At 43.6% G+C, this 8,863-nt stretch overlaps 1 long non-coding RNA gene across 1 annotated transcript; it reads left to right on the top strand.

The window, feature by feature from the left end:
• Nucleotides 1-7,006: 7,006 nt before the first annotated feature.
• On the top strand, nt 7,007-7,946 carry LOC116890976. The gene is made up of 2 exons (XR_004386802.1): nt 7,007-7,134; nt 7,319-7,946. It is a non-coding gene; the product is annotated as an uncharacterized LOC116890976 (long non-coding RNA).
• Nucleotides 7,947-8,863: the final 917 nt, after the last annotated feature.

The following is an 8,863-nucleotide window of genomic DNA, read 5'->3' as shown; positions in this document are numbered from 1 at the left end:
TTGTTTGCTAATGTCTTAAGTGCTGTAGTCCTTCTTATACATGCAGTTAGTTCTAACATATTTAATATTTCTAAATTAGCCCTCATTTTTGGGCTCATCTAGTAATTTAGTGTTGTATTTATTTTATTAATACATGTTGATTGTACAGTGTGACGTTTTCATGCATGTATGTGATGCACTTTGATCACTTTAAACTTTATCAATGTTTCCCAATTATCTGTATCTGCTCTGATACCTCTAAGTATTTGTGAAGAAACTGAGGGCTGCAGAGCCTTCCAGACTCTGGCTGGCTGTTTACCTATAATGGTATAGTTGCAAACTGTTTATTCCTTCCAAATATCAAATGTTTTATTCACTAAAATAATGAGATGACATTGAGAAAAAATATCCAATTAAAAAAAAAAAAAGAAATAAGGAACTGCCTGAAGCAGCCTGCATGGCGACATCTCAGAAACCAACAAGCAGTGTGGTGCTTTGTTTTGTTTTGTTTTGTTTTGCTTTTTAAAAAGTTGTTCCTATTTTGTCTAGCCTTAGCCCTGGACAACAGCTGCGCAGATTTCATTTGCGCGTGACTGCTTTTCAGTTGGCCTTGGTGTGCATAATTATTATATAATAATTATATATATAATTATATAATTCTATTATATCTGACTCTCCTGTTTCTTTCTCCTGCTCTGGTGGGTTCTGTGAAATTAGATGTTCCTGGATGTAATGATTCTTAAACAATTAAAAATTGAGGCTTAGGGACATGCACAGCACAGTCCTAATGGCCCAGGTGCACGCTGTGGGCTCTCGTTTTTGAAACAAGGAAATAACTACACAAAAGTCGTTTCAGATTAGTGTTTGATTTGCAAAGGAAGTTTGAAGAGATTTTTAGAAAATGAAACAGAACCACATACTGCTAGAGTCATACAGGGTCCATCACCAAAAAGTGAAGGAATTTACTGGAACTATGAAAATTATTAGTATAAGAGACACAATCATGGGATGAGGTGAAGTGGAACAAGAGAACACAAATGTGGGATACTTTAGTCCAGAAAGGAAAAACCTATTGAGTCATTGTATGCAACGTGCAGACGCAGTAGCTAGTGGAACTGCAAAGTTAAGGGTTAACCTGTTTCTTTCTAACCACTGCCTGACACCTCTGAGCACGTCATGCATTATTAGAGCTTCACAGGAAAACCACAGGAAGCTGGCCTCGGAACTTTGAGCTCTGAAGTATAAAAACTCAAAAGTTAAAGTTTAATTTTTTTATGAAGAACTATAAACTCCTTTATTTAGAGGTCCCCAACATGAAAAGTAATAAAATTTAGGATTTGGAAATACTAATTATTATCCTGGCTTAACCATCATATATTGCATATACATAATAGAGTTGTATCATTATATTCTTTTTTTTTAATGTTTTACTTACTTTTACACTCCAGATTTTATTCCCCTCCCAGTCCACCCTCCAACTGTTCCACATCCCATACCTCCTCCCCGACACCCAAGCCCACTCCACCCCCATCTCCATGAGGATGTCCCCACCCCACACCCCACCAGACCTCTAAACTTCCTGGGGCCTCCAGTCCCTTGAGAGTTAGGTGCATCTTCTCTGACTGAACCCGGACCCAGGAGTCCTCTGCTGTATATGTGTTGGAGGCCTCATCTCAGCTGGTGTATGCTGCCTGGTTGGTGATCCAGTGTCTGAGAGATTTCAGGGGTCCAGGTTAATTGAGACAGCTGGTCCTTCTACAGGGTTGCCCTCCTCCTCAGCTTCCTCCAGCTTTTGCCTAATTCATCAGAGGGGTCAGCAGCTTCTGTTCCTTGGTTGAGTGCGCATATCTGCATCTGACTCTTTCAGCTGCTTGTTGGGTCTTTTGCAGAGCAGTCCTGATAGGTCCCTTTTTGTGAGCACTCCATAGCCTCAGTAATGGTGTCAGGTCGTGAGGCCTCCACTTGAGCTGGAACCCATTTTGAGCCTGTCGCTGGACCTTCTTTTCCTCAGGCTCTTCTCCCTTTCCATCCTGCATTTCTTCCATCTAGGAAGAATTAAGGGTCAGAGTTTTTACTGTCAGATAGCAACCCCATCTCTCCACTTGATGCCCTGTCTTTCTGCTGGAGGTGGTGTCTACAAATTCCCTCTCCCCACTGTAGGGCATTTAATCTAAGGTCCCCCCTTTAAGTCCTAAGGACATCTCACTTCCCAGGTCTCTGATATGTTCTGGAGGGTCCTCCCAGCCTCCTTTCTCCTGAGGTTTGCAGTTAAAGGATTTTGAATGTACCAAAGTAGCTCTCATCCCTCCCTTAGGTTGTGATAGACCAGCCTGATTTTTAACTCCACATAATCCTGTACACGTGAGACTGTCCTTGCTGTAATAAACATGAGGTTTATTGATAGGAACCAGTGCACTGGGGTCGAGACTCATATCCCACGAATGGGCAGTGGAGTTCGACCCCGAGAGGCTGGGAGAAAGGGTATTTAAAGGGAGAAACCACAACCCAAAGGGGCAGGGATGGCGTCATTGGAAAGTGTCGAGAATACCAGTGAAATATCACAAGGAGGAGCTTCCTGTTTCTCAGGAAGAAACCTTTCTCAAGATTGTTCTCTAAGGGCCTTATCTTAAGTCCTTTTTTTAGTTCCTGGGAGAGCAGGCTCAAGAAATGTGACCTTTTACTTACAGGGCAGGGTCTGGAATTTGAGGTATTTAGGGCTTTTTTAAACTTTTAAACTTCTGATTTCTTAGCTGCATTTTTTATTCTTTCACTTCCAAAATTTTTTCTTTTAAGTAAAAGAGAAGGAATGGGGAGATCATAGTGTATACATATGCATACTTTTGACTTGTTCTGTCTTTCCTTACGGAAGCTTCACTTGAGAACCTAGTGTTGGGAAATGCAAAGATATTTCACCTCCTCCCCCCAACTGCTAAAAACTAATTAATTCTCTTCTTACTAAATTTTTATTTTGGAAAGTAGGGTTTTTTTTCTTCCACCAAAGATGCTTATCTATGCTGGCATGAAATGTATAGTTTTAATCTAACACCTAACAAATACATCTTAGTCGTCTCTGCTTTCATTTATTAAGTGGTACATATCAGGAAACGGAATCCTTGTAAGGTCTTTCAGAGTCTCTAATTGATTTCCTACAACTGCAAACATGTCCTGAGTTCCTTAAGTTAGAATCCACTCCTCTGTTGTGCTGTCCCATCTCAGAGCCCTATGACAGTCCCCAGGAAACCAAGAATGGGTCTCCATTCTGGAGCCCCACAACCCAGTCTAAAAGCCCTTCACTCCTCCTCCTCACAGGGTGCAGCCTTGGTCCTCCAGGCAGACTCAGCCGCTCTAGCATAAAGCCCATCAGACTTAGGCACCTGATCACTCATTACACTGTCAGCAAATATCTGACCGTGAAGATAGCAACCAGGTGCCACTTCTATGTGCTCAGAAGCTTATGAGAAGGAATAACATGTGTGGTAACTGTGGTTCGAGAACATAAAACAGATCAAAGCAATGCTGTGGGCTCTCAGGACAGAACATGCGGAGGCAACAAGATGATGAGATGTGCATGCACCCTCTCTGACCCCAGTGACTGGTCACAGTGTAGAGGGGCAAAATGAAAGCAAACTGCTCTCTCTGATCGTGTGGGAAGAGCATGGGAAGCAGCTCTACAGAGGCACCACTGAGACCTGAAATGGGAAGAAAAGGGAAGTCAAAAGAAAGTCGTAGGCATGCAAGGTACCTAGAAGAAAGTCCTTGAGCCAGTTCCCTGACACAACCAGGCAAGGGACCAAGATCAATGTTGAGTAACAGCTCTCTTGATCTGCCACCTGTCAACTTGATAACCTCCACCTGTTTTCATTTTTGTGTTTTGTTTTTAATTGCTCTGAAGAGACACATGACGAAGGCAGCTTATTTTAATTTGATTAACTAATTAATTCATTTGGAGGCCCACAGTTTCAGAGAGTTACAGTCTACAATCATCATAACAGGAAGCATAGCAGCAAGCAGGCAGACATGGCACTGGAGCAGTAGTTAAGAGTGTACTTCCTTGCAGGCTGACAGGAGCCGGATGTAGATCTCTCCTAAGAGACACACCCAGAATACAGCAAATACATAGGTGAATGCCAGCAGCAAACCACGGAACTGAGAACAGGACCCCCATTGAAGGAATCAGAGAAAGGACTGGAAGAGCTTGAAGGAGCTTGGGATCCCATATGAACAACAATGTCAACCAACCAGAGCTTCCAGGGACTGAGCCACTACCCAAAGACTATACATGGACTGACCCTGGGCTCCAACCTCATAGGTAGCAATGAATATCCTAGTAAGAGCACCAGTGGAAGGGGAAGCCCTTGGTCCTGCCAAGACTGAACTCCCAGTGAACGTGATTGTTGGGGGGAGGGTGGTAATGGGGGGAGGATGGGGAGAGGAAGCCCATATAGAAGGGGAGGGGGATGTTGGCCTGGAAACCGGGAAGGGGAATAACAATCAAAATGTAAATAAGAATTACTCAAGTTAATAAAGATTTAAAAAAAAAAAAAGAGTGTACTTCCTGAGGAGGCAGAGAGAAGAGAGAGGGGAAGAGGGGAAAGGAGAGAAGGAATAAGAGAGACCATGCACAGTGGGACACACCTCCTTTATCTCCTAATTCTTCCACAATACTTCCCAACCAGGGACCAAGCATTTAAATTTATGAGCCTGGGCTGGAGAAATGGCTCAGCCGTTAAAGGCTAGGCTCACAACCAAATATATAAATTTATGAGCCTATAAGGAGGTGTTCTCACTCACACCACACCCCATGCACAGCAGGGCCCTCTGCCTCTGCTGGGGATTTCCTCCTCTTCCTTTTATTTCCATGTCACCTCCATTAATCCCAATCTAACAAGTCAGCTGGATGTGCCAGCAATGACTGCTTCCCTGTCACTACACGACAAGAGTTTTTTTCACAGACACTTTATGAGCTTTCTAGGGCTATGATAACAAGGTGGCACAAACAGGTTAGCTTATTAAACGTATGGTCCCTTGGTTCGGGAGGCAGGAAGTCTGAGTTCGGGGCGTCATCAAGGCTCCGTCCTTCTGAGGACTGGGAGAAGAGTCTCCTGCAGGCTTCTCCTAGCCTCTGGCTTCTGGCAGTACAACAGTGAACTCTCCTTGTGTTCACATCCACTAGTTCTTTAGCCTACAACCCAAAATGAAAACACAAATGCAAGAGATGCACACTTGAGTGTAATCCTGTGTCCAGCCTGAAGCCACAATCTAGAAAGCCCAGAAGAATATCCACTGATCCATGTACTCATGTTACTTTTATAGTAAATCAGCATTTGCTTTAAGGAGTTGAAATATCACATCTTCTTATTTCCATAGCCAAAGATAAAGCTGTTGTCCCGGGCAACACTGCGTTGTGTTCCAAGCAAGGAATTTCCCAAGTGGGAAAAAAAACTGCTTGGGGCTTTGTTTGCAGATCTTCCTGTTTGTGGAATGGGCCAACTAATTGCGCAAGCTTCTCTCAGACTGGGGCTTTTTTTGGTCTGCTCCTACCAAAGCAGTTCATATTGAAAGTGAAACTGACATTCTCAAACTTTACATCTAAACCCAAAGAGAAGATCAGCAGAAGCCTAGCAGACAACCAGAGCTGCAAGATGGCTGTGGTAAGTACCTTTTGATCTATAAGGGAAAATCTATGGTGACTGACCCATAGAAGGACTCATCCCAGCTTACAGGGGAAGATGAGTTTCACCTTCCATTTTTGAAAGCTTGCATTTAGTTTGTTATTATTTCTGAGTCTGTTTTGCCAGGAAGATAGAGTTCTTGTGGGGTGGGTATCTCCTGTCTGACACCACAGAGCTCAATTCTAAGCCTGGGATGCAGAGAGGAGACAGCACTAGGTAGGCATATGAAGGACCTGCCAGATACTGTGGGAAATCCACACACACGCCCATGGGAGTATCTGGAGAGAATTGAGCAAAGGGCTTAGGCATAAGTTCCTCCTGGCTCCTCCTGCGTTAAGTTCCTCCTGATTTTCTCCTCATTGAGGGATCACTTCACTGACTCTTTTTCTCAATGCAAAGAGAGGACTCAATTCCTTCCCTTCTTAAAACAGCTCTGCCCCATCCCAGCAGACTTTTTAGCTTTCTCTAGATGCTCAGAGCAATGGCAGAAGTTTATATTCGAGTCAGAAAATGACCCTCTGGTGAACATAGGGCACCCTGTATGTAGTTAGAATCTTCCTCTGCCTTGAAAGATATTTGGTACAGGTTCTGCTCTCTCCATGTAAGCTTTGCTTTTCCCCTTTTTCCTTTAACCATCTCACTTTTCTGTCTGTTCTTGTCTATGACCTCACATCCTCCTCACTCTTATCCAGAGAAGCCTCTCTGTTTCACTCCAGACTGCAACTAGAGTGGTCAGGGTTAGAGTCCAGGTTCGAACAATCCAGATTCATCTACCAGTCCTTAATGGACCAACTAAACACATAAGGAAGAACGGAAGGTAGAAAAGATGAATCAATTTGTGATATCACTGAGAAGTTGAGCAAAGGGGTCCAGTGACTTGGCCCCACCCAGGCCTATGACTCAGTTCCTAACATGAAGTTTAAATAAAAAGCCAGAGGTATGCAGAGCTAAGAATTTCTAATTAAGTTGTGACCCTACCCACCTTCACTGTCTCACTCAGCTCCAGACCCTTCTGCAAAGTATTCTGACAGGTTGTCAGACTGTGGGCAATCTTTCAGGATGATAACAGGCCCCCAGGCTTTTCTTTCTCCTAGTACAAAAAACACACCCTTAGGGCTTCCTGCCTCTATCTGAGCAGCCTACCAAGGTGCTTGCCTTAGCAATGCTTCTTCTTTACAGAGGCAGTGGCTGTAAGGGAGTAAAGTAACCATTCTTTTTCATCTACCCTGAAGACTCCCAAAGGCTTTTTACCTATGGACTTGAGAAAGCATGGGAGTATTCCCCAAGCCATAGAGGTGGCCCACTGCAAAGCCACCATTGAAATGCAGACATTTCACATCAGCATTCGTGTCCTTTTCATTTGACCTGCTTCCAGCTCCCTGGAATAATTATCTTTGGTGGGACGATCCTCGTGTGCCTGGTGTGCCTGCTTGCTAGTAGGAGGAATAATATCTGTTCATTCTCCTACCGGAACACCAATAATGTAAGTCCTGGGGCTCTCTGGTGGGTGGAAAGATGTCCCCAAGAGGGTAGTTCTCTTGAAGGGACTTCCTGGTTTGGGCTTCCTGCCCAGAGTAAGAAGGAGCCACACAGTGTCTGAGTCCTACAGGTGTGCATATCCTTCTTGGATCTTTATTACTAAGCTTCACTGTCCCTCTGTTTCCTAGGTATATGTGCATCGGCCCCAAGTCATCATTGAAAACACAGTGTTCTCAAGTGGACAAGACCTTCCACTGGATTGTTCAAGAGAGATCCAGCCTTACAAGAAGGAAAACTAGAGACCAAAATAAATCCTCTTCCTTCTCGATGGGTATCATCTGCTTCTTCCTTTCCTAAAAGACTGGGGGAGCTATCTCTCATAGTGAGTACATTCAGTGGTGCAAGTGGCACTCAGAAGTAGACTCATGCCTTGCCTGTATTAGGACTTTATTGAACCCAAATACCACAAAATTCTTTAGCTCAGCCCTGCTAGCCTTAACTGAGAAAGTGGAAATTTAAGATGGGATCCGTGCATTGTATGGTGTCAACACCCATGGCATGGTTTAGTATCATACCATATGCTTGTTTTTCTGCCTGTGAACTTGTGAGATAGAAAAACAGCTACCTAGTCATCCAATTTTACTGTTTTTATTTTTATTGGATGTTTTGTGTACTTACATTTCAAATGTTATCCGCTTTCTCCCCTCTCCCAACCCCTTCCCCTGCATCTATGAAGATGTTCCCACTCCCACCCACCCACTCTCAATGTTACTTGTTATCATTCATTCACATAATAAATTTGGACTGTGCAGTTGATATGTGTGAAGCTCTATTCATAGAAGAGAAGAAGGGGACAGTGGGTGTTGTGATGCAGTCCTTGACTTCCAGACACTTGTGGCTTCCACGGAGATAACATATTAGGCAGTTTCCCTGTATACACAACAGCATGAGTGAGGGAAAGAAAAAACAGTGATGCTTGTGGCTTGTTCTGTCTGGTGTTGGTACAAGTAAGGGATGAGGAAGATAAAGAACCAAGCTGCTTAAGGAAGCAACATTTCAATGGGTCATTTAAGGCCAGGAATGGGATCTAGGGAGAGAAAGGATCAGAAGGAGCAGTTAAATGTTGTTCTTGTAAAGTTTATGAGTGGCAGGACCACTGGAGCAGCACTGAAGCTAAAGAACAATGCTTTATTAAAGTGTGATATCTCCCAGAGAAGGAAGAGAAGCCGCACTAAAAGATAATTGATGGGGTTGTTTTGTCTGGTGACGGGTTTCTCTGTGTAACAGCCCTGACTGCCTTGTAACTTGCTTTGTAGACCAGGCTGACTTCACACTCTGAGATCCTACTGCCTCTGCCTCCAGACTTAAAGGTGTGCTCTGTCATACTGGGCTTGAGAGTTTAGATTTTTATAGGATAGTTTAAGTTGGGTGGGAGCATAGCAGCAAAGGGGAACTGCTGTAAAAAAAAGAACAAAAGGAACTGTCTTTTTTTGGATTTTTTTTTTTTTTTTGTTCTTTTATTTTTTTCGGAGCTGGGGACCGAACCCAGGGCCTTGTGCTTCCTAGGCAAGCGCCTACCACTGAGCTAAATCCCCAGCCCCTGATTTTTTTTTTTATTTACATTTCAAATGTTATTCTTTTTCCTGGTTTCCCAGATATAAGCCCCCTATCCCATCCCCCTCCCCTTCTATAAGAGAGGACACCTCTGATCATTAAGATAACAGGAAGTAACC

Source organism: Rattus rattus, chromosome 2 (genome assembly GCF_011064425.1).
Source record: "Rattus rattus isolate New Zealand chromosome 2, Rrattus_CSIRO_v1, whole genome shotgun sequence".
NCBI classification, from domain to species: Eukaryota; Metazoa; Chordata; class Mammalia; order Rodentia; family Muridae; genus Rattus; species Rattus rattus.
Note: the sequence above shows the minus strand (reverse complement) of the source record. Positions and strands in the feature narration are given on the sequence as shown.